The sequence below is a fragment of the Oncorhynchus gorbuscha genome, linkage group LG02 (assembly GCF_021184085.1).
Source record: "Oncorhynchus gorbuscha isolate QuinsamMale2020 ecotype Even-year linkage group LG02, OgorEven_v1.0, whole genome shotgun sequence".
Classification (NCBI taxonomy): domain Eukaryota; kingdom Metazoa; phylum Chordata; class Actinopteri; order Salmoniformes; family Salmonidae; genus Oncorhynchus; species Oncorhynchus gorbuscha.
The window spans coordinates 80,651,817-80,672,666 of record NC_060174.1 but is presented as its reverse complement, the minus strand read 5'-3'; the positions used below and the strand labels follow the sequence as shown (position 1 = coordinate 80,672,666).

At 40.9% G+C, this 20,850-nt stretch overlaps 1 pseudogene across 1 annotated transcript; it reads right to left on the bottom strand.

Moving 5' to 3' along the window:
• Positions 1-371: 371 nt before the first annotated feature.
• Positions 372-3,693, bottom strand: LOC124010763 (annotated as a pseudogene). The gene is made up of 2 exons (XR_006834485.1): positions 3,565-3,693; positions 372-2,926 (listed from the first exon to the last, which is right to left on the bottom strand). The product of XR_006834485.1 is annotated as a polyubiquitin-B-like (transcript).
• Between the last annotated feature and the right edge of the window lie 17,157 nt (positions 3,694-20,850).

The following is a 20,850-nucleotide window of genomic DNA, read 5'->3' as shown; positions in this document are numbered from 1 at the left end:
CTCAAGGCTGTCATCAAGGCAAAGGGTGGCTCCTTTGAAGAATATCAAATATGAAATATATTTTGATTTACTCAACACTTTTGGGGTTACTACATGATTCCATGTGTTATTTCATAGTTGTGATGTCTTTACTATTATTCTACAATGTAGAAAATGTTTGTTTTTTTAAAGAAAAAAAAACCCTGAATGAGTATGTCAACTTTTGACTGGTCCTTTTGGATGTATTTTGGATTAATTGTTGTGTGGTGAAAAATGTCTCCAAACAAAATGAATGCACAATAAAAAGTGTTGAATATACAACTTGCTACATTAGTGTTACCAGTTCGGAGTTTTGTATAAACATTTTAGAAAATTCACCACATACACCAAAGCATAGAAAATAACTTTAATGCTCCATTTCATACATTGCAGCTTTGGTTTGTTTTAATAGTCAACAGGGGGCAGTAAAGGCTCATTCACAGGAATTCAGGTACAAAACAGTACTGCCCGTGACCCTTACTTTTATGTTTGGTGTCAGGGAGTATTGAACTACATATCGTTGAACTTGTAATTTTACAATGTTGCAGTAGCTTGGTCATTGAACTAAATGCAAATTTTGGTAGTGTTTTCAGTAGTGAATTACTTTCTTGCTATGCAGCGGTGTAGCTAAGTATTAGAACTACATTCGTTTTGCAAAAATAAAATGTGGGTGAAGAAAGCAATTGCAATTTTTGTTTTCAATGGGAGCAAGTGAATCCTAGTGGGAGAGCCTATTGGCACATTCTAGCATGTATGTGGATATTTCGGCGGGTAGCCTAGTGGTTAGTGTTGGACTAGTACCCAAAAGGTTGCAAGATCGAATCACAGTTGACAAGTTAAAATCTGTCGTTCTGCCCCCGAACACAGTTCCTAGGCCATTATTGAAAGAATTTGTTCTCGACTTGCCTAGTTAAAGGTAATAAAATCTTCCATTAGAACGCCTACTCTGAAATACGCACCCATGCACTCCTAAAAGTTGTAGAAACTTAAGCCAAGGGTCTCACTTGAAACTGGTGTCTAAATTACATTCAGGTAGCATAACCCCAAAGTGATCTCTTGCAATTTGACTCTTCAGATTTATATTCTTACAAAGTACATTTAGTTGATTCCAGTGGGAATCAATTGGTAGCATGGTATACTACATTTTCAGAGTAGCTTCCAACCCATTTCTTCCCCATTAAACTAAATCCTAGTAGAGTTGATCTGACAGGAAAATAAACTGCCCCTTGCCATCAGTGTGGCAGAGGTTGATTTGGAGCATGAGACTAGGAGTAGGGTGGCTACATTGTCAAATTCATCCCACGTAGACCAGATGGGTTGAGTCTGTCCAGCTTTAAAAACCAGCGACGTAATACCTCTGGCGAGCACATGAATTAATTTGACAAATCACTCAACCATCCTGCGATACATCGCCATAAATAGGGCCTTGGTAAGTACTAAGCGTGAAATGCTCCTGACCACTCATATGCGGCTGTATTTTGTACATCTTATAGCATGCCTTCACTGCAAGTGTGAGTTAATGTACCATTTCCTATACGTCATAAGTTCCATTGTTTTGTATCAGAACATTTCAGAAATCTATAAACACTGAAATTAATTGCATTCATTTAGCCTTTAATGACTTCAATAAAAAAAACAGAACATTTGAAGAAAAAAACAGAACATTTGCCAGAACAGAAGCAGGGGAAACTTTTACTGTCCTCCCCTGAGACGCAGCACAAGGTGGAGTGTGGACTCTTTCTGGATGTTGTAGTCGGAGAGGGTGCGGCCATCTTCCAGCTGCTTGCCAGCGAAGATCAGACGCTGCTGGTCTGGGGGGATGCCCTCCTTGTCCTGGATCTTGGCCTTCACATTCTCAATGGTGTCACTGGGCTCCACTTCTAGTGTGATGGTTTTACCAGTGAGCGTCTTGACGAAGATCTGCATGCCCCCCCTGAGACGCAGCACAAGGTGGAGGGTGGACTCTTTCTGGATGTTGTAGTCGGAGAGGGTGCGGCCATCTTCCAGCTGCTTGCCAGCGAAGATCAGACGCTGCTGGTCTGGGGGGATGCCCTCCTTGTCCTGGATCTTGGCCTTCACATTCTCAATGGTGTCACTGGGCTCCACTGGGGGATGCCCTCCTTGTCCTGGATCTTGGCCTTCACATTCTCTGGGCTCCACTTCTGGTGTGATGGTTTTACCAGTGAGGGTCTTGACGAAGATCTGCATGCCCCCTGAGACGCAGCACAAGGTGGAGGGTGGACTCTTTCTGGATGTTGTAGTCGGAGAGGGTGCGGCCATCTTCCAGCTGCTTGCCAGCTAGTGTGATGGAAGATCAGACGCTGCTGGTCTGGGGGGATGCCCTCCTTGTCCTGGATCTTGGCCTTCACATTCTCAATGGTGTCACTGGGCTCCACTTCTAGTGTGATGGTTTTACCAGTGAGGGTCTTGACGAAGATCTGCATGCCCCCCCTGAGACGCAGCACAAGGTGGAGGGTGGACTCTTTCTGGATGTTGTAGTCGGAGAGGGTGCGGCCATCTTCCAGCTGCTTGCCAGCGAAGATCAGACGCTGCTGGTCTGGGGGGATGCCCTCCTTGTCCTGGATCTTGGCCTTCACATTCTCAATGGTGTCACTGGGCTCCACTTCTAGTGTGATGGTTTTACCAGTGAGGGTCTTGACGAAGATCTGCATGCCCCCCCTGAGACGCAGCACAAGGTGGAGGGTGGACTCTTTCTGGATGTTGTAGTCGGAGAGGGTGCGGCCATCTTCCAGCTGCTTGCCAGCGAAGATCAGACGCTGCTGGTCTGGGGGGATGCCCTCCTTGTCCTGGATCTTGGCCTTCACATTCTCAATGGTGTCACTGGGCTCGACCTCAAGGGTGATGGTCTTGCCTGTGAGGGTCTTCACAAAGATCTGCATCTTTACACCTGATTAGAAAGTGAAACTTAATTATTAAAGCACACCACTGACATACATTTCCGCAATATGAAAATATTATACTTTGCTAGCTACTGGGATGAAGTAATACAAACAGAAAAGTGTGTATTGCATGTATTTACTTTCATTCAAGTCTGTCCAAAAGCATACGTAACAATTGTTTGAACTGCGTAGCGGTCGTTTGGCTTCTAAATTCGATCGGGCGCCATTTTGTTCAGCCATCTAAAAAAACATGTAATGAAACAGGCAGGGAAGCAAGTCTCGAACCCTCGACAAAAGCATGCGCCAGTCGATTTCCGCGCTTATAAAACCCAGGGTCGTTACAATTCGTTAACGAAAGCAGGATAAAAATTAAGAAAAAAAAAACGGACCACCATAGTCAGGGATTGAAAATTTGTAAATGGTATGCCATACGAGGCGTATTGTAACAAGCATTTATTTAAAGTAGGGTACAAAATATTTTGTAAGGGAAGGGTGAAAGACGACGGTTGGTGAACGAAACCATTCGACAAAACTAGGTCAAGCCGAATTCTAGCAAGTAAGGTTAGCAACTCTAGCACAGTTAACACATTAATATCTGTAAAATACAAAAGTTAAACTAATATCAATATTGAATGTATCTACTTACGATTAATCTCGAAGTAACGTCCACGTCTTCTTATAAACTCTTCTTGCTTATGTGTTCAATATGATTCACGAAAGGCGCGGACACTTTATTTATACTAAGAAAACATTGCGACGTGGAAAAGCGTCATGTGACAATATCCATCCGCGATTGAAAAATATAGTTCATGCTTTAACCTTAAACTTACACTATACATTTAATTCATTCATTTTGATTCGAATAAATACACATATAAATAATAATAAATAACATAATAACATATACACGAATTATCGATTAGGAAAATATGATTTTAAAACAATTACTCTCTGCGGAGTTACATTTATTTAATGTGTGCTGAGATGTCTCTAGAAATTGCTAGAACCACCCACATCAAGAACCCCCTCCCTGTAAGTCTGTGATTGGACGCTTATATTGTTTGTCTGTACAACGATTGGTGGATACTGTGTCGGTAATGTGACTTTTTTCAAACCTGTCTGACTGTACCATGAACTGTGTCAACAACACTGATATGTTGGAAAACAAACGTGATTTGTGTCATTTGAGATTTGAGAAACTGTAAAAACTGTTTTAAGCTCAAATTATTATTTAATTTGTTTCCACGTCACAATCTTTTCTAGGTATAAATACAGTATCAGTGTTGAGGGATAATTAATGAAACAATGGAAACGTTTGACACTTCTTGTGTGTTATGCATGTGTTATGTCTCATCACCTATTGATATAGGTCTACTCATATCAACACCAAGACACACCCTTCATTCACGCTTTAAGGCACAACCTGTTCAATACAATTCTTTGTCAGTTGTCACATTTGTTTCATGTCATCATAATACACAGAGAGCAAATGTCATGGTATTTCCCAATCCTAAAAAAAATCCCAACATACGTCTTAATGTAGAGCAGAAACTTGTAGCATGAGGTCCAGCCTCCAGCATATGAGAACATGTTTCCCAGCTTTATCTGCACAAGTAAAGTATGTCAGGTTGAAGCTGACACTACTACCAGTACAGGTGTCTCTCTACCTTTCTTGCTCTATAGAGCACCTTCATGAGACATGAATGAGAAATTCAGAGATATAAAGCAGAATGAGGGAAAAAAAACATACAGACATGAAGGACCAAACTATTTTCAGACAGAACAACTTGAGGATTGTAATTTATAGGCTATTTACAGTGCATGGTAAATACAGGTTGCTTGGTAACACACCATAGTAATTAAATACTGGTTATATTTTTTGAAGGCCAGATATATATTTTGAAATTAAATTAATTACATTGTTTTGACTTTGAACAACTCCTTTGACTCCTGATTCAGGATGAGATACAAATCAACCCAGTTCTAACCTTTATCATCCTTACCCAATAACAAATCTGGTTTGGATTGCATTTACACTATTGATTCAGTTGGTGAACGATTGCACCGTTGGAGGTCAGGTCCAAAGTTATACATTTGTTTATTCAGAATGAACAAGGCAGAAATTATAAAACGGTGCTCCTTGGCTCTGCTTATCTGGATCCACTGCACTGTAAAAATGTTAACATTGTTGGGGCAGGGGCAGGGCTATGAAATGAATTCCACAGGCAGGGCCAACAGCTGCCTGACACCAGATTGTTGAGCCAGTTGGGTGCTGTAACAGCAGCAACTACTAAAACACAAGGCTGACATTTTCCATAACCTTCACAGTGTTTTCTTTTCATACGTGATTTAACACGCTTTACCTGTTGCTATACTTCTTTTATTTTATTTCAAGAGGAGGCATAGAGATGGCCATACTGACCAAGCAGTTATCGTCAGTTATTTTTAGGTGCACTGATTTTGCAGTGTGAAGGTTAAATTCATATACTGAGCACCATCTAGACTAACGACTTGACCTGAGCTGGCCCACTGCAGTCCAAAACATGATTTTTCTGTGTTTTATATATATTTCCACACTATGAGGTTGGGATAATACTGTGATATTGTGAAAATTATGATAATGTCATTTTAGTGTAAGAGCTGTTTGAAAAGACTGCCTGAAATTTCAGCCTGTTTTGGAGGGATTGAGTTCTGACCTGCCAGACCACTCCCACAGTCCTAACAAAAATCTTGCTTTAGAAATTGTTCCTTGTTAAGAAGCTATTTTAGTGTCTTTTTGAAATTTTTAATTGAAAACCTTCACAGTAGGGTACTTCATTGTTACCCAGAAATGTTTTGATATTGAGATAAAAACAGCTGCATTAATTATAATGTAATATTTGTGACATTATTGAATTCAAGCATTTTAATTTAAGTTTGATGAACAGTGTACCAACAGTCATTGAGCTGCTGAGGGCCTAGTTCGATATTCTACTTCCTTCCAGGAACTCCATAACTGGCCAACTGAACAATATATTGAGGGCAAAGAGCGGTCTGCTTTAGTTCAGTCACAGTATTCCCATGCGGATACACAGCAGCATTGTGGACTGTTGGTTCTTCATGTGACTCAATCCCAACGCGTGATCTCCACGTCACTCTTTCCTCAGGACTGGTTGAGCTTCACTGGAATGTGGTTGTGCAAGCCTCCTGTTCTTTGCAACCCAGTCTGACTGTTTATAATTATGGGATGGAGGACAAGTTTTCATGCAAAACATGTTCCATAAGTCTCTGTTGAGCACTGTATATAAAGAGCTGCTTCAGCAGTGTTGTGATTTGAGAAAGTGTAAATTATTTTAGAAAATATGAGAAGCAATTTCAGACAGACAGACATATGTCAATATACAATTCTTGAGTGCTACAATAACCACAGCCCTTTTTACACAAGGTTATTTTATAATAACCCTCTACTCGATGTGATTATCTTTATGAAAGGGATAGTTAACCCAAATTACAAAATTACATATTGGTTTCCTTACTCGGAAAGCAGTCAATGGATAAGGTAAGACAGCAATCCATGATTTGGTTTTATTTCCAAGTCATATTAAAAATACAACGTTACTTGTCTCATGCCTTGTAAACAACAGGTGTAGACTAACAGCGAAATGCTTACTTTAAATCTTTATTTTTGGAAAAGTTTAAGATAAAAGGCCAGCATCCCGGAGTCGCCTCTTCACTGTTGATGTTGAGACTGGTGTTTTGCGGGTACTATTTACTGATGCTGCCAGTTGAGGACTTATGAGGCATCTGTTTCTGAAACTAGACACTAATGTACTTGTCCTCTTACTCAGTTGTGCACCGGGGCCTCCCACTCCTCTTTCTATTCTGGTTAGAGCCAGTTTGCACTGTTTTGTGAAGGGAGTAGCACACAGCGTTGTACTAGATCTTCAGTTTCGTGGCAATTTCTCACATGGAATAGCTTTATTTTCTCAGAACATGGATAGACTGACAAGTTTCAGAAGAAAGTTCTTTGTTTCTGGCCATTTTGAGCCTGTAATTCAACCCACAAATACTGATGCTCCAGATACTCAACTAGTCTTAAGATGGCCAGTTTTATTGCTTCTTTAAATCAGATTTTTGTCCATTTTAGAATAAGGCTGTAATGTAACAAAATGTGGAAAAAGTGAAGGGGCCTGAATATTTTCCAAATGCACTGTAATTACATACTGTGCAATTTGCATATTCTAATAAAATATTTCAGATAATTTTTATTATATTATATTTAAGTATTATATTTTTGTCGACATTCAACTGGTAAAAGTTGATTGTGATATGATTATGGGAAGACAATTACCCTATGAGGGTGTGGTGGCTAGCCTTAAGCAACATGTCTATGAAAAACACTGATCATTTACATATTTTAAGGAGACTGTGAAACTAGGATATCTACAGTAAATGGTTCATGGGGGAAAAGAGGCTTTAGGTAAGCTAGTGAAAATGAGAGGGGAGAATAGTATGCAGCTTTGCTAACAAGCTTTAGAATCACATTGAGGCTTATCTCTCCCGCTCAACACCGAACCCAGAGTACCAATGTGAAAGCACACTTGAAGGTCTGGGTGTGGCATGTTTACAGCTAATCAACTAGTGAAAAAACATCCCTCTCCCAACAATTCTCATCATTAAATCAAAGGGTCCTGGCAGAATTCAGCTGTCAGAGCAGCTTACAGATCATTGCACCTGTACATAGCCCACCTGTAAATAGCTCATCCAACTACCTCATCCCCATATTGTTATTTTTTTTATTTTCTCCGCTGCACCCCAGTATATCTACTTACACATTAATCTTCTGCACATCAATCACTCCAGTGTTTAATTGCTAAATTGTAATTACTTCACCACTACAGCCAATTTATTGCCTTACCTTCCTAATCTTACCTCATTTGCACACACTGTATATAGACTTTTATATTGTGTTATTGACTGTACGTTTGTTTATTCCATGTGTAACTCTGTGTTGCTGTTTGTGTCGCACTGCTGTGCTTTATCTTGGCCAGGTCGCAGTTGTAAATGAGAACTTGTTCTAAACTGGCCTACCTGGTTAAATAAAGGTGAAATTATAAAAATACAATTCTAATGAACAGGTTGATCTCACATCCTATAGTAATAGAAATGTGACATCTCTCTCGTCTGTTCCCTAGATTAAGGGAAAGGAGGACAGGGTATAGAGTGGTAAATGGTTTTGTTTGTTCAAAACAGTGATCAAGAAAGTCACTCTATAGGTCTAATAACACTTAAAACATGCAATATTTTCTACTGTGAGCTATAATGTATCTAGTAATAGCAGTAACTACTTAATTTACAATTAATTCACAAATAATAGTCAAGATCCAGACAGCTGGGTTCAAGGGTCTGAATATTATGTAAGAGGAAGATTTGAATCAGATGTCAGGCAGATGGAGCCAAGATGGAGTTAACGAGAGAGCGAGAGAGAGAGAGAGAGAGAGAGAGAGAGAGAGAGAGAGAGAGAGAGAGAGAGAGAGAGAGAGAGAGAGAGAGAGAGAGAGAGAGAGAGAGAGATCTGCCCATCTGCTACATTAAGAGGAGTTTAAAAGTTGGACCCTGGCCTGAGCAGTGCAAAGCTTTAGGAGGGGCTATGATGATGTGGTTCCACTATCTTACAAAGGCGAAAGCCATAAACACAAGTGTAACAGAGGAGGGGGTTGTTGTATGGCAATAGATTCACATCAGATTCACAGAAAGGGACAAATGGCGACTGATAAAGGGGAGTTATAGGTCCCCCTGTAAAATGCCCTCTGTCTTTTATTATTGTAATTATGAATAGGCTGACTATGATTAAAGTTCCTGCAGAATCTTTAGGTACTTCATTCATATTCAGTCTATTTACAATTACAGGATTATCACCCAGTTTGTTGTGTCCCCATCTACTCCCTACTGCCACCAACTGACTAAGTGCAAGTGACAAACACTAATGTCAACACTAGATGGCGGTATTTTCTTAGGCTCCAGTTCCAACTACACTGCTTTAGATCAGTTCTCCCTTGTTGTCCTTACGAGCTTATACGTGTACCAGTTTAGATTTGTAGTTCAAAACTCTGTTTACCAAGATGCAACATATCATGTAACTGATGCAAATGGTTTTGGATGTGTAATTTCTGATAAGGGCTCGGTCAACTAAAAAATACTCACCATTTTATTTTACCTTTATTTAACTAGGCAAGTCAGTTAAGAACAAATTCTTATTTTCAATGACGGCTTAGGAACAGTGGGTTAACTGCCTGTTCAGGGGCAGAACGACAGATTTGTACCTTGTCAGCTCGGGGATTTGAACTTGCAACCTTCCAGTTACTAGCCCAACGCTCTTACCACTAGGCTACCCTGCCTACCATCTGGTACTTCCCAGTGGAAGTGAGATAGCTGTTGGGAGGGGCAAGAAAAAAAAACAGTAGTTATTGAGGACTAAACAGACAAACTTTGGCTTGCAAGAAAATCCTACACATAGGCTTACTTGCCCCAGGTTTTCCTATGAGACAAATAGTTAAATAAAATCTGGACTGGGAACTAATTACATTTCCAAATTTCTGGGCAGTGAAAGACTTTGTATGAGTGAACAATACACAATAATTATCAGGACACAGTATGGCCCTTCCAGCCATATTAAACCCGAAGGTTCCGTTTCCCTGGCTGCAGCTCAAATGGGTAAAAGGTCAACATCTTTAAGCCTTCACAAGGGAAAGTAGCAAGGCAGCAAAGTAACCTCTAAAATGTTAGGAATAAGATAATATGCAATTGGGGATGGTTGTCAACCTGTTGATGTTTTCTAATAAATTGTCATGTGGTTCATGGTAATTTATGGATGGATTATGGTCTCTGGATGATCCATGTCATATTTCACAGTCGCTACAGTAACTCTCCCTCTCCTCAGTGACTGAAAGCTAGAGAACTCTTCACTTCTCCTCTTCTCTGTTCAGTACAGGATCTCATTGGAGACTTAATCCAAGTTTACGAAATACAGATGGCCTTATACATACATTTCCACAATGTTTTTTTTAAAACTAAGAGACAAAAATAAAACTCCATACAGCAAATCCTGAGTATTTGGCATGGTGGAGAAAACGGTGTGCATCACTTGTGGGTCTAAGTCTAATGGGAATCATGGGATGTGATCTGGAGAACACAAACTCATCTTCCCAGACAAGAGATGAGGTCTGGGTGTTGGAGGAGAGCCATGGAGGCTCAGCTCAGAACAACCTGGTCTCGGAGCATTTCATATCGTACGTAAATCACATGGCATGTATTCATTTATGAATGTCCATCACCTATTTCGTTTTATATGTCACGAATTTGCAGAGTACAATATGTTACGAATTTGCAGAGTACAATATGTTACGAATTTGCAGAGTACAATATGTTACGAATTTGCAGAGTACAATATGTTACGAATTTGCAAAACGTATGATGTGTTAAGAATTCTAGCTAGGTGGCTAACGTTACCTTTGGTTTGCTAGACATTCACGTTATACGCCCACCCATTCACCCTGACCTTGCCTTAAGTAATAATTTGTCTTATATAACCATACCAAATGTAACATATCATACTATTTCAGTGTTTTATTTACTCACTGTGTAAACCTTACTGTACTGTAATGTAGCTACGTACACATCACAATAATTCCTGAGGGAACGCAAAACCAAATCTCCTGTGCGTGCTGGCCAGCTACTCCATTTTTAACATCTATTAGTTTATCATCATGGGAGACTATGACACGACCTCTTCATTTAATTTCACAATAGTTTGATACAACTGTTGGACTGGTGTCCTCTCCAGTTCTCCTCTCTCATTCGCTAGTTCTCCCTACTCTCGTTAGGAAGTGATTTTATGTGGGTTTCTGAGAGCAGGGCCATCTGCAGATCCAGCGGTGGAGTGTGGGTTTGGTCGACCTCTCAACTATGCAACAATGTGTTTTTGTATGTGTGTGTGTGTGTGTGTGTTTATATGGGGGGGGGGTGAGATGTTTAGCATGTGGTGTGTGTATGCTTTATAATTATGGAGTCTAGGAATGTAGCCTACAGGGCTGGTTCCTGGCATAGGTCCTGGATCTGTGGACAATATGTGTTTCCTAGAGTACTTCCCTTGGGACAGCATGTGCTTGCCACAAACGGATCAAAAACACACTATTAACATACAATTAAATCTAAAGGACACACACAGGTCCGCCTTACAATGACGGACAGTGTTTTACGGACATAGTCTAGTCTAGTTCGTACCTGATAGACTTGTAGATGGCAGTGTGATTGCTATAGCCACTCCTCTTCCATCAAAGGTCAGCACCTGAAACAACAAAAGTGTACATTTGAAGATAATTTATGTCATAACATAAGATAGCTATTAAATATCAATGTGAAATGTAGCCTATATGCAAAATAAATACATTGAACAAAAATATTAAACCTAACTTGCAACAATTTCAAAGACATTACTGACTTAAATTCATTAAGGCCTAATCTACAAACATGGTTTGTAAACTATTTAATAATTTCTGCATCTGTTGGTCACAAAAAAAGTAGGGGGGTTGGATCAGAAAACCAGTCAGCATCTGGTGTGACCATCATTTGCCTCATGCAGCGCGACACATCTCCTTTGCATAGAGTTGATCAAGCTGTTGATTGTAGCCTGTGGAATGTTGTCCCACTCCTCTTCAATGGCTGTGCAAAGTTGCTGGACATTGGCAAGAACTGGAGCACTCTGTTGTACAAATTGTGTCATGTTTTGTCTTATATTGTCTTGTCATTATGCTTTCCCTTCTGTTCGTTTCCCCCTGCTGGTCTTATTAGGTTCATTCCCTTTTTCTATCCCTCTCTCTCCCCCTCCCTCTCTCTCCTCTCTCTATCGTTCCGTTCCTGCTCCCAGCTGTTCCTCATTCTCCCTACTCACTCATTTAGTCTTTTCACACCTGTCCCCTATTTTGTCCTCTGATTAGAGTCCCTATTTCTCCCCTTGTTTTCCGCTTCTGTCCTTGTCGGATCCTTGTATGATGTTCGCTGTGCTGTGTCATTGTCTCGCCCTGTCGTGTCTTGTCTCCTTCAGATGCTGCGTGTAGCAGGTGTCTTAGTCTGCTACGGTCGGTGCCTTCCCGAGGCAACCTGCAGTCAATGGTCGAGTCTCCAGTCTGTCCTCGTCACTACGAGTGGATTTAAGTTTTTTCATGTTTTGTTTTCGTCTTGAGTTTTACTGGAATAAAGACTCTGTTTTCGCTAAGTCGCTTTTGGGTCCTCATTCACCTGCATAACAAATTGTGTACAGATCGTGCATTATCATGCTGAAAATGAGGTGATTGTGGCAGATGAATGGCAAGACAATGGGCCTCAGGATCTCATCACGGTATCTCTGTGCATTCAAATTGCCATTGATAAAATGCCCCACTGCCACTACGGGACACTCTGTTCACAACGATGACATCAGCAAACCGCTTGCCCACACGTCGCCATACATGCTGTCTGCCATCTACCTAGTACAGTTGAAACTGGGATTCATCCATAAGGAGCACACTTCTCCAGCGTGCCAGTGGCCATCGAAGTTGAGCATTTGCAAACTGAAATCGGTTACAGCGCTAAACTGCAGTCAGGTCAAGACCCTGGTGAGAACAAAAAGCACACAGATGAGCTTCCCGGAGACGGTTTTCTGACAGTTTCTGCAGAAATTCTTTGGTACTGCAAAGCCACAGTTTAATCAGCTGTTCGGGTGGCTATTCTGAGATGAAAAGAGAAAGGAGAAAGAAAAATGACTTGACTAAAGACACAGTAGTTTGAGAGTGAGTGAGGCAGAGGCTAAATGCTGACCATGACTATGCCCCTGAAACCAAACATAAGGTAGGCCACCACCCACCTTATAGCCTAACCCATGTACTGGCCTACGGGAAATATTTTATAAATCTGCCAGAGGTGGCTTAGAGGTCGTGATGGGGGGTGCGGGGGGGGAAATCGATACAGTTACATAGAGATATTATTTTTGATGATATCGTACTGTATCATTTTTGACTATATCACAATATAATTTGTGCTAGTTTGGTGTAGCTGCACCAAAATTCCAGTATTCTTTATTCAGAGCTTGTTCTCCATCGTTTCAGCACTTTTATTTCCATGACTGATTAAAACTCATTTTCTCATGGCTCTCTCTTGTTCCTTGGTAGAAGACATATGGTGAGCAATATGTTTGGAACATCGAATCGCAATAAAATCACAGTATAGAATCGCAATACATATCGCATCGGCACCTAGGGTCGTGATAATTTCATATTGTGAGGTTCCTGGCAATTCCCAGCCCTACTTGGAAGAGAAAAATATATATAATTACACATATAAACACAAATTTCTAGAAATATTCGTTGTTGTCAAAGCAAACAGATAATAACAATGGCTTCCAAGAGGGGAGAGAGGTGGACATTTGCTTTAACTCATTCTTTGCTTATTCTTGGCTTGGACTTAACATGCTAAAAACTCTAACAGCAGTAAACCAATAGGATGAATAGGTTATATTATGGGAAAAGTGAAATATTATATTTCTGTAGTCTCTTTTATGATCTAGTTCATCTTTGTGCATTATCCTTAACAGGATGGGGAAGACATAACCATCCAATAGATTTTTGTCTTTGATTTTTTTTTTTTAACACAGATAAGTGGGATACGCTACACTGAGATGCTTGGTTCTTAAGTGAAACTGCTAGCATCCTGCTGTGCCCTCTCATGCTTATTTATTTATCTATCTGCGAAAGACTGCATTCAGCTTTTGTCAGAATACTAATGGTTGAGTACAGACATATTTTTTGTTAAGATCTCAATTCCCAAATTGCTTTTGGTAAATGTCCTGTAACGAGTAAACATGCCAACAATGACCCGAGCTCCAACCAGCACCACAACCACATTCTGTTGCTGCAGACGGCAGCCATGTTGTTCCTGAGAGATGTTTACATGTAGCCAAGTCCCAGATCAGTTTGGCCGTCTTGCCAACTCCTATGCTCATTGCCATTATTTTGCATGACAATGACTATAGAAGTTGACCAGACAGACAACACAAACCGATCTGGAATTAGGCTAATTTACATGTAATGTGGGGTTAATACAATGAAACAAAGACATGGCCCTCTTTCATTTCATTATTGGATCTTGGGAAGCCTGTGAGAGACATACGCAGATACAAAGCACTATTGACAATGATCAGAAAAATGTGGTGCAAAAACCGATACACACAACAGTCTACACAAATTTTCTAGCATTTTTCAGGATGAGAAATAATAGTGAGATTCAGTGATGAGTTGGTCATCATACCAGGTTGATGGAGTGTGCTCTGATGTGCTTCAGGATTAGAGAGGAGGCCATTGAGATGCTCCATTCTACATTGGGATCGTCTGGCAGATCTCCGAAAGATGAAGAGGGGAAAATGTTACGAGTTACACTGGGGCTCTGGTTGAAAGTACGAACAAATTTGAAAATGTATGCACTCACTCACTCACTACTGTAAGTTGCTCTGGATAAGAGCATCTGCTAACTGACTAAAATGTCAAATGAAAGTAGTGCATTCTATAGGGAATAGGGTGCCATTTGGGACATACGCAGTATTAACAGAGGCCTATGCAGGCCCTTCTCTCCCTGACTAGAATACTGCAGCACACCAACAAACCAAAACAACAATTTAACAAAATGGTGGCCCAGTTTTAGAATTAAAAGTTTGTTTTTGCCACTGAACCACACCGCTGGATTTACCAAATGTAGCCAACTTCTTACTATGTAGAATATTCACACACTAGAAAATGTGTTCTTTCACATTTCACTTACCCCTACCTACATGTACAAATTACCTCGATTAACCTGTACCCCCACACATTGACTTGGTACCGGTACCCGTGTATATAGCCACGTTATTGTAATTTTATTGTGTTACTTTTTATTATTATTTTTACTTTAGTTTATTTGGTAAATATTTTCTGAACTCTTTCTTAAACTGCATGGTTGGTTAAGGGCTTGTAAGTAAGCATTTCCCGGTAAGGTCTACACCCGTTGTATTCAACACATGTGACAAATACATTTTATTTTATTAGATTTATGCCAGCCAGGGTATATTGTGGCTGTGAGGTTAGGGGTCAGTGGAGCCTTAGCATAGCCTGGCTGACACAACCGACGTGACTCACAGCGCACGGAGAGCTTCGACCACAGTGGTCTGGAAAGGAGGCTGTTTGTTAATGCAATATTTACTCAGTAATTGTGCAACAGGTTTGATTGGTTCTCTGAAATGTCATTTTTTTTACTCAGTGGTTGAGACCTCTCGTTGTTTGGACTTGAAAATCCAACCATTGTAATTTAAACGGCCGGCGCTTGGGGGCTGTGTGTGGCTGGGTGTTTGAGTGATAAAGACACAGAGGCGAACCAAACAGTAAAAGCACAGCCCCTGTTATTGTCGACGCATTGTGCCGACAACATCATAGAGTCATTCCAGACTCTGAAGTCAGGAGGACAGAGTTTTAGGTGTTAGCTAGACTAGCCTTAGCATCCTATTATCTGAAACTACAGCCCAGTGAGAAAAAAAGACCAAAATAGCTACATCACATACACAGCACTGGGTCCAAATAGTATTCAACCCTTTTCAAATACTTTAGATGTGCTTCATTGAGCCATAGAATTTCTAAACCCAGAGGCGTAACATCGCAAGACTTCCGGGAACGCTTGCAAAACCAGGCCATCAATGAGAAGTGAAAAATTCTTCGTTGATTTTCTCAAAATCTAAAAGGCACAAGCTAGATTTGAGCCATTGTAGCAAGTAGTTGAACATATTACTCCAACCACGTGAGTGACAAACTGACATATTTTCATTTTTGTAAAAAAAAAAAAAAACTTTAAATTGCTAAAATTCTCCAATTTGCAGATGGGAGGCCTAACCCATATTTCTGACTATCCCCCCTCCTTCCTTACATACTTAATGCACATTCAGATTTTTGGGATGCATGGGCCCTGCCTGACACAATGGAACCAATGGAATAGACCCAAAAAGTGCAAACCCACCCATCTCAAGGCAGAATCAATCAAGCAGTCATCGTATTTGAAAGATTTCAAAAACTATTTGGACCCAGGTCTGAATCTCACAATTTCCTGAGCTATCCAAGTCTGTCCATCAGACAACCTGATCACTCAACACACCATCTATCTATGGGGGGGGCACTCATTGGCTAAATGCTGATCACTCTCACAGCTTCCCCCTCCCTCTTTCTCTCTTGCACACTTTCCCTGGCTCTCACTCCCACTAATTCTCTCTCTTGCGCTCATGTAGTCTTTCATTCCTCTCTCCTGCCTCGCTCTCCCTCCAGAGATATCAAACATTAAAAAGAGAGAGGCAGTGGAGCATGTCAAGAATGATTCCGACACACTCGGGTCGACGCAGTTCAGATGAAAACAAGGCAGGAGGAGGCAGTACAGTTTCTTTCTCTCTCGCTCTCTGGTTAGCCATTTCTCTGCTAGCAATATGTTGATATGAACCACAAGAATAGGTTTGACTGGTGCAAAATGGATGCACAGGGCTAATAGAACGCATGATGACATTGGACGTACTTGGTTAAAAAACACAACCACAGCTCAACCTCGGGGAACCATATGAGAGAGAGAGCAAGAGGGCAGTGGTGTCGAGAAAGAAAGGTTAGACACTGGACAGACAGCAATGAACTGATGTCTTGTACATTTTGAAATTAGGATGGGGGGCAGAGCTGATTGGGTAGAGGGTGAAAAGAGGTTGTCCCACCTCCCCTTGGTTCTTCACAATGGGGCTGGACAGTTGTTCCTGTGGAGGGGCTGATGGATCAGGACACAAATCAAATACCTGCCCGTGCTATGGGGGTCAGGCCTGAGGGTTGCTGTGTCACAGGGATGGGGGCTGGATGCAGAGGGCTGGGGGACATTATGATGATTATGGTTATATGTTCCATGTTGTCTTATGTTTTGGACTTTGGTCCAAAGCATTAATACATGGTTATTAGGTTAGTATGCATGGAGGCACAATGTGGAAGAAAGTCAAGCGTGACATACATTTTGACATTTCCTCTGGTTGCAAAGGCGTGAAACGTCGAACAATAATGTTCGGCTTCACATCCACATCTCCAATAACAAGGCATGCAAATAACACTAAAACACATCATCAGTTTTAATCCTCACATACCCTTCACAGCTATTGTTTATTTGTTGTAAAATGTTGCGTTGAAATGCAAATTAACCTTCCTGTTCTTCCACAAGCCTGTAAAAAAAGAAGTAAGATTCAGTTTTTACCCAGACAACCGTAGCTAAGCAAGAGGTCAAGGAGAATAAAAAAAGAAAAATTAACAAAAGACAGATGATCTACCTGACCTTTCTTCAAGCTGGATGCGGAGTGACTGTTGGCTTCTCTATGGCAACAGTGCCAAACGCCCTAAAGTAACCTCCCCCTCCCCTTCCCTAGCCCCCCTCCCGCGGCTTTGCATGTGGATGTCTAATTGCTTGCAAGCATCTGGATGGAGTGGTTGAACATTGGCCCAGAAGACTAGAGGGTACTGGCTTGTTTAGTCTGGTCAAATGGGTCAGCCAGAGGCCTAGGAAACAGCCAGGCAAGTTCGAGCTGCTATCCCCACTGTCAGGTTTATAGGGCATGCTGGGACAATGCTGAAACCCACCACTGGATGGTTGACTCCTTCACGGCACACTGACCTTATATGGCACACAAAATGTCTTATATAAAAGAAATCACTGCAATATTGAATTTATTTACTTAGGAACCATGGGAAGTCTAGTGTAGTCTAAATTGACTGTTACGCAATGTGTTTTGTTAAATGGTATCTTTTACAGAGGGGATGATAGGCTGTGATTTTACTTTGAATATTTCTACAATGTTTTATTTGTACCCTAATAGGCCTACATGTAATTAACCTAAAAAAAAACAGCTGTAGCAAATATTGTTCAGTCAGATAAGAGCTACGATGCAAAAACACAGCTTCTTCTCAATACATACACACATTATTTACTATAAGCTGAGCTCCTTGTCACTTTATTTCCCCCATACAAAATGGCCAGGGGTACCCTTGAGACGATGAAGCGTTTCAACCAGACAGAAAAATCTTTACTCTGGGGAAATTCCATGGTAAGCGAATGACAATGTATGTCAAACAAAAACCAATGATTGCAAAGTTAAACAAACCATACAACTACGCACAAGGACTACTTTTAACAATTTCCACAGAACATTTGACAAAAACACTAACTTAAAAGAGCAAAGTTTGCTAACAGAATGACTGCACAAACGGCACAACCCCCCCCCCTCCCTGCACTCTCTTAACTCTTACTGGATACCAGAACAACAAGTTGGCTAGGACACTTATATCCTACTGAACTATCCGGGTCATCTTCCTTAGTAAATACTGTATCTACTTGGTGCAGTGGAAAGATCAACATAAACACATGACGTATTTGAATTTATGGAGAGACGCTCAGGTCCAAATGAGGCTGTGATGGGGCCACTGAAGTTAGTCACCTCTGCAGAAGTTATAAAGTAGTGAGGTGGGATGCATCTCAAATGGCTCCCCATTCCATATATAGTGCACCAATGACCATAGGCATCTTGTCAAATTTAGTGCATTATATTTGGAATAGGGCGCCATTTGGGATGCATCTATGAAGTTGCTGCTGTAGTCAGCCAGAGGGAAGACTTCAGTACAGTCTGTTCCATGCCAATGCGGCGACCGACAAGTTCTCTCCCTCTCATGTTGTGCAGGGAGTGGACAGGGTGAACAGAGGTCACGCCAGTGCAAGTGGAGCGGCAGTGGAGCATGCTCAGATTAGGGCTGATCACAAAGGCCATGCCCCATGATGCACTGGGGCCCTGCACAGAGACTGTCAACACAGCTGTCCTATTCAGCGGGCATTAAGGTCTGATGAGAACGAGGGGCCAGCCAGCCACCTTCTAAACTGACTGACTGTTTAGAAGAGAGGCAGAGCACTGTCTGACGAGAGAGCGATAGATAGAAGATCAAATTAGAGAATGGAACAGCATGCTTCACTTAGGATATGTATGCATCACATGATAATATTTTTAAATAATATTTTTTATTTTAGACAGGTCTAAATAATATTTTTGCTAATGCCTGATTTTTAGACGTTTTGCTGAACTTCAGTGCCTTCAGAAAGTATTCACACCCCTTGACCTTTTTCTACATTTTGTTGTGTTACAGCCTGGGATTTTGTGTCACTGGCCAACATGCACCTTTCTTTTTCCCAACACAATTAAACCAAAACCACGGCCCGTTATTCAGAAGAGCGTACTACTACGCTCACAGGCGACGAGCGCAGAGACAGTGACCTTCCAAGGTAACGCAAGGGTGGAAAGTGTAATTTAACAATTAGCTGCCTATCGTAATCTATTATTATCACGTTTGGTAACATGACTCAAATTATGTCAATTAGCCTAGCAGAAGCTTCTAAAGCCATGGCATCATTTTCTGGAATTTTCCAAGCTGTTTAAAGGCACAGTCAACTTAGTTTATGTAAACTTCTGACCCATTGGAATTGTAATACAGTGAATTATAAGGGAAATAATCTGTCTGTAAACAATTGTTGGAAATGTGTATTGTGTCATGCACAAAGTAGATGTTCCTAACCAACTTGCCAAAACTATAGTTTGTTAAGAAATTTGTGGAGTGGTTGAAAAACTAGTTTTAATGCCTCCAACCTAAGTGCATGTAAACTTCCGACTTCAACTGTACACACTCCAGCAGTCAAAAGTTTGGACACACCTACTCATTCAAGGGTTTTTCTATATTTTTATTATTCTACATTGTAGAATAATAGTGAAGACAACACTATGAAATAACACATATGCAATCATATACTAACCAAAAGTGTTCAAACAAAATATATTTCATATTCTTCGAAGTAGCCACCCTTTGTCTTGATGACAGCTTTGCACACTCTCAACCAGCTTCATGAGGTAGTCACCTGGAATGCATTTCCATTAACAGGTGTGTCTTCTAAAAGTTAATTTGTGGAATTTCTTTCCTTCTTAATGTGTTTGATCAAATCATTTCGGTTGTGACAAGGTAAATAGTACCCGCAAAACACCAGTCTCAACAGTGAAGAGGCGACTCCGGGATGCTGGCATTCGAGGCAGAGTTGCTCTGTCCAGTGTCTGTGTTCTTTTGCCCATCTTAATCTTTTCTTTTTTTTGTCCAGTCTGAGATATGGCTTTTTCTTTGCAACTCTGCCTAGATGCCCAGCATCCCGGAGTCACCTCCTCACTGCTGATGTTGAGACTGGTGTTTTGCAGGTACTAATTAATGAAGCTGCCAGTTGAGGACTTGTGAGGCCTCTGTTTCTCCAACTCAACACTAATGTACTTATCCTCTTGCTCAGTTGTGCACCGGGGCCTCCCACTCCTCTTTCTATTCTGGTTAGAGCCAATTTGCACTGTTCTGTGAAGGGAGTAGTACACAGCGTTGTACGAGATCTTCAGTTTCTTGGCAATTTCTCGCATGGAATAGCCTTCATTTCTCAGAACAAGGATAGACTGACGAGTTTCAGAAAAAAGTTATTTGTTTCTGGCCATTTTGAGCCTGTAAACAAACCAACAAATGCTGACGCTACAGATACTCAACTAGTCTAAACAAGGCCAGTTTTATTGCTTCTTTAAATCAGAAGAACAGTTTTCAGCTGTGCTAACATAATTGCAAAAGTGTTTTCTAATGATCAATTAGCCTTTTAAAATGATAAACTTGGATTAGCTAACAACGTGCCATTGGAACACAGGCGCGATGGTTGCTGATAATGGGCTTATGTACGCCTATGTAGATATTCCATAAAAATCTGCCGTTTCCAGCTACAATAGTCATTTACAACATTAACAATGTCTACACACTATTTCTGATCAATTTGATGTTAT